At 30.7% G+C, this 6,138-nt stretch overlaps 1 long non-coding RNA gene across 1 annotated transcript; it reads left to right on the top strand.

The window, feature by feature from the left end:
• Nucleotides 1-866: 866 nt before the first annotated feature.
• On the top strand, nucleotides 867-4,483 carry LOC139905516 (uncharacterized). Its single transcript, XR_011780357.1, has 3 exons — nucleotides 867-959; nucleotides 1,643-1,765; nucleotides 2,537-4,483. It is a non-coding gene; the product is annotated as an uncharacterized lncRNA (long non-coding RNA).
• Nucleotides 4,484-6,138: the final 1,655 nt, after the last annotated feature.

Below are 6,138 nucleotides of genomic sequence, written 5' to 3'. Positions count from 1 at the left end.
TTCCAAGGATCAAATACCCATGTAGTATGTTAGACATTTAACACACACTTAGAAATGATACATCTACATTCTACAAACATCCAGACGAACTTTGCTATATTAATATAAATTAAATAAATCAAGGATGTCATTTTTCCTTCTTCAACTTTTTAATGTTAACGAAGAGATGCAATAATCTGTATTTGTAACGTCTGATAGGATGTGTAGTGGGGATTACAATTATTCTTTTAATGGATATCGTTAAAAAACGACAATGGACCAAGCCAAAAAAGAACAAAAGTCCAACATCGTGGAGTGCGCCTCAGTCTGGCGCACATTAAAAGGCTGTCAAGGAAAACGGTAAGGAAACCAAAGTAGAACATCAGTTAAAGTGGAACAGGATCTATACGTTTGTAGCATTTATTGGAATCCAATTTATGTACCCCAAACTCTCTTGATCTTTACCAATGTTTGTTGGTGAGGATCAATAATAAAATAGTTTCCAGCCCTAACAGGACTTTAGTTCTCAAGGAATTTGCCAAATTGGATTACATAAAAGCTTCCAGGGCTAGCAAGTTTTTCAGAAAGAGTTTAAAAGTTGTTGTAGAAGTAGATGGTAAAAATTAGGTATAAATTTATAGATATATCTTATAAAATTACAATGTTCCACTTGTGCTTATTTTTTATATGGAAGGCTTTAAAGTTTATGTGGATTTTTTCTGAAAGACCCTGTGTTATACGCCTTTTGTCTGTATATAAAAAAATATTACTGTTCAAATGAAAAAAGTCCTTTAATTTACAACATTCCTAAATAATTTCTTTAATTAATGGACTGGAAAATTAATTTTTATCTAAATTTTATTAGTTCGTTTTCAATATTCAAAAGAGTATGAGAGAGAAGAGAAGAAATAAATACAATAGGACTAGGCATTTAGGAATAGACTTGTGTTAAATCCTTTATATATTTCATAATCCAACGAGTAAGTTTTTAAATGAAACGTTTCTTCATTATTTTTAAAGTATTTTTTGATAAATTTTGCCAAAAAGTAATGACGGAGAGACTCTTTAATGCTTTGTAAGTGAGTCTTCTTTTTTGACATAGTTATTTAACTGGAGTAAAACAGTATTACGATATACAATATTGATATACACTATTTCAATTTGAATATTACAATTTCATCAACTTTGTATTTTTATATTATGTTGTACCAACATACGTAAACATTTAATTAACAAACAAGAAAAAGCACATAAATACCACTTTCATGGAAATGCAAAAGAATGTATCAATCAAAGAAATATTATTGTATTTTAAGAGAAAAGTTCAATGAATAATTTTTGTTATCGTAATATTTTTTTAGAATTTTTTTCATACAAAAAAATAAACATTAATATATTTTTGCAGTTCAATCGTGCTTAGATATACAAAAACTATGTACATCTACTAACAAGTTGTCACGAAGTTTCATGCATGTTATTTTGAGGGTGTAGATTGGTGCATAAATACGTAAATTCAATAGCAATCAACAAGAATAATTTATATACATAATTTTTTTACTTTCAAAAAAAGTATCAACCTATAGAATGGGTATACTTAACCTACTGGTGTTGTTGGGTATACCAGTGATATCGTAATACAAGGATGTTGAGTAATTTAAAACAGTACCACGCAATTTTTTCTAAGGGGAATATGACCGAAAGAAAAATTTGGCCGAAGTTGAACTCACGAAATTTTATCTAGAGTCGTCTATGGAACCAAATAAAAATTGAGCACAGGTGTATTCAGGTAACTTTTTTTTCATTCTAGGCATTTTTTTAGGAATCCTGAAACATAACGCTGAGACTTGTCTCCTTTATGAATTTGTGAATGAAAATAAAAATGAGATTGTTTTTGTAGAAGGTTAAAAATTTATATGAATTTTTATTATCCTTCTTATTTTCAATAAAAACTCTATTAAAAAGACCCAAAAAATAATGCCCTTTGAACCTTAATATTGTAAATTGAGGCTGTAAATAAACATACAAAAAAATGAAGCAAATAAATGTTTCAAGAACATTTTTTTACAAATTATAATGTTGTTTTAATTAGTAAGATGTATTTGCGCTGATTAAGTATAAGTAAATATTATAGCATTACATTTATTGCATCTAACCTAGAAATTTTGTCTGATGTCTATAAAAACAAATCGAACTTCTTTCTCAATGAACCTACACCCATAGAGTTCAAGAGAATGATTTATCCCGAAGGCGTTGTCCAAGAGCTACGTCGATTCTACTTTTTTAAAACAAATTTTGTTGATTTCAGGCAATTTCAAGGATTTCACAGAACTTAGTTATAAGTAACTTTGTATATTCAATAGTAACTAGACTTTTTATTTATAATATTCAGGCTTGGTTAATTTTATTCCTTCGGCAATTTTCCACCTGAATAAATTTTCCTAGTACCATGATTGACATTAGAATCAATACATTTAGTTCAATTAATTCATAAAAATAGCTCCGCTGATTAAATCTGAGTAAGAGAATTATTGATTATTATACAATTTTTATATTACAGTTTCTACAATTTCTGAAGTAACACTCTTCCCATCTCAAATAAAAAATTATGTGGCTGTCTCTGTAGACGCATGATAAACTCTCTGAACACAAATTTCGTGCTAAAATTTTTACTTGAAAAAGTATTGGTATATTCAGGCAAATTTTTGTACCGCAAACGTTAATTATTATATCTGGATGATTATGTCACTAAGATGGCCAAGTTAGAAAAAAAATGACATCACACAAAAACGCTCCGTGAGAGCAAAAAAATTTATTCTGATCAAATTTGAATGATTATACCTCCTAGATGGCCGACTTAACATTGATGACATCACATAAAAAAGATAAAGGTGTATTTATTCTTATAAAATTGACTGTTGATTACTGCAACATCTCACTAACATGTGACTTAGTACATACCTTCTATCCACTTATCAATATTATTAGTGTCGATTGGTTGAGTAGGTTTTTTAATGTTCCTTTAAGCAGTCAGATGGAGTTTTACGGATGAAGCATAAGTAAATATTATTGTATTACAATTGCTCCATCTAAACTAGGAATGGTCTTTGAAGTCCTTATACATGATGTATATTTACTTCTCTAGGAACACCTAATATGAAACCTACATTGAATTAAAAATAGTAACTTATCCCCAATGTGTTATTCACTGGTCTACGTTTGAGTAGTATTTGCTATTCCTTGATAGAGTACAAAAATATTATATATGGACAAAAAGTCAAACTGAGATACTTAATTTTCAATGTTTGGGCGACTATATCTTCGCCAATATTGAATCTAGGATATTCAATTTTCGCAATGCTAATTAACATCATATAAAAAATGGATAGACAGTTCATTTTTATTATTTATGCCCCTTGTAAATAATAGATTTATTAAATACATTTGCACGATAATAAATTTTTAAAGGAAAACTAATCTAATTTCGTTGCTAAACTTTGTCATCTGGTTAGATTGTTTACTAACGCTTACATTTAAAGGATATATTACTATTTTTGTAAATTTTTCTAAGTTTATAAGTTTGGAAATTAGAGTTTTCATGTAGCACCTTTCACCTCCACTCATGTAGTAAAGGGTGATTCAAAATGAGCGTTTTTTGGATTGTAGAAATAAAACAAATAAAATATTATATTATGGTCAAAACTTTATTATGAACGGAAAAACTATCCTTTACAATTATTTGTAGAAAATAATCCCCTTCATATGTTGGCTGCTACTGGCCCTTAAATGGTCCACTCTTTCGCGCCAATTTTCGATGACGCGTTCGAGCATTGTGACCGGAATCTCACGAATAACTCGCTCAATATTTCCTTGCAGTGCTTCAATCGTGGCTGGTTTATCCACAGAGTCTTTTGCTTTTACGTAGCCCAAAAAAAAAAAAAATCGTAAGGTGTGATATCACACGATCTTGGTGGCCAATTCACCGGCAAAAACGTGTAATTAATTGCACACCAAAGTGATGTCCCAATAAGGCCATTGTTACGCACGCTGTGTGGGTAGTGGCACCGTCTTGTTGGAACCAAATACCGTGGAGACCATGTGCTTCAATTCGAGGTACCAAAAAGTCTGTTATCATAGCGCGATAACGTTCGATCGATTCTTCACGATCTTCGGCTACACTCTCGGCTAAGGCCGCAATATTTTCTTCGCTGCGAGCTGTACGTGGCCTACCAGACAACGGGACATCCCAGCAAGTTGCTGCACCTTCAAATTTTTCGATTATTCTGCGAATTGTGGATTCTGAAGGTCGATTAAGTTGACCATAAGTTGGGCGTAATTTGCAAAAACTTATTTCATAGAATACTGATTTTCATAGTACAATTGAACAATTTGTACACGTTGTTGTCGCGTATATCTTTACATGATGAGTTGTAAAACAATACAGAGTAAAAATGTCGTATGAATCTCTCGCACGCCTGTCAAAAAATCCCTACTGGAAAAAACTGCTTGTTTTGAATCACTTTTTATTACTTTTGTCATCGTCAGCCAATATATCCCTGTCTTCATCTGTCATCAGTCGGTGTTCTATTTCGACCTCGTACATCATACTTTTGTAACACTTATCTTTCTTTAGCTAATGGGATCCCAGATTAGTCTATGTACTGAATATTTAAGTGTAGAGTAACTTTGCAAAACATTGTTTGCACTCAGAAATAGCCGACTTTGATACAATTTATAATGTTTGAAGATGACTTTCACCGTAATCCCATTAAGAAAATGCTCTGGCATAATGGGATTATACTCTTGAAATATAATTTATGTTCGGCGCACATTGATAGATTTAAAAATATATATATTTATATTTCTTTGTCTCGAAAACCCTAAAATTTGCTAGATATATTATCCAGCCGGTATTCATAAATGTTGTTTTGACAACGAAACTTATGCTTAGTTGCATTGCAGTTATTTTCATCGTCAACACTTTTGGCAACACCACTAGTGCTTTAAAATTCACAAGGTAATATTTGTTAAAATATATTAGTCTCTTTGTAACATTACGTCTCCATTTGTAGATGTTGTTGCTTCATCGGTTTGCTAATTAGCATCGTTTGGTTTAATAATATTAGTTAATAACTACATTTGGCTCAATCTGGCTTCATTTTTCACATTAAGGAAGTTCATATTGATTACAACATATGTACATAATGATTAGAACATGGACTTTTAAATAATTCAGAAAATATATGCTTTCTAATTTTCCTACTATAGTAAATGATTTATATCAAATCATATATACCTATCAATTACCATATACATTTACAAAAAGAAAATGTTCTTTATTTTGGTTAGAATGAATATTATTTTTCCAGCCAATCAAGAGTTGACCTAAAAAGTTACACTCAATCCTGATCTTTTAGGATAAATGAATGGTAGATTAGTTGGTCTTCATTATTCATTATTTTGGATCAAAGACACATTGTTATTTAACTGTTTAATAAAGAAAATGTGTCTACAGAATTTACACAGCCTTTAAGGGGATTCATTACTCAACAAGAGGCTTATAAAATCTTCAATATTATCAAAAACTGGAAGCTCCTTCCCAAATCCAAGAACACCACATTGCAAATATTGATTTATAAAGCTACATGGCGTCTTTTCAAACTGAAAAAAAATCATAGCACATTTAATTTGTTTATTACTTCATCTGAACTTCGGAAAAATATTGACTTTTGGGGGAAAAAATTGCATAATTAGAATTTCCGTATATAGTTACACACCCAAAAAGTTATTAAACTTATGTTTCGTTTTGTTTTGCCATTAAGTAAGCTTTTGCACTGGGGTAACATAGTGTTGAGATATATATAATTCCTAATCAAGATTTTTTGGGATAAATACATATAGAAAGTATTCTCATTTTAGCTGTTTACGTCAGCTGACTCTACGTATTATCAATTGAAAATATAATTAGTAGTTATAATCCTCTGTCATGATAACTTAGGATGACAAAACTATAGGTAGATGAGAGAACTAGGATGGTGTGTAAAACCAACGGTATGGGACAAACTGCAGAACGCACAGGTGGTTCACGTTACAATACGTATTCATAAATCATTTTCTAATTGGTGATCTTAAATAATGAATCAAATACTTAAATGTACATAG

Source organism: Lepeophtheirus salmonis, chromosome 5 (genome assembly GCF_016086655.4).
Source record: "Lepeophtheirus salmonis chromosome 5, UVic_Lsal_1.4, whole genome shotgun sequence".
NCBI lineage: Eukaryota > Metazoa > Arthropoda > Copepoda > Siphonostomatoida > Caligidae > Lepeophtheirus > Lepeophtheirus salmonis.
The sequence above is the reverse complement of the archived record's forward strand: the minus strand, read 5'-3'. Positions and strand labels throughout refer to the sequence as shown.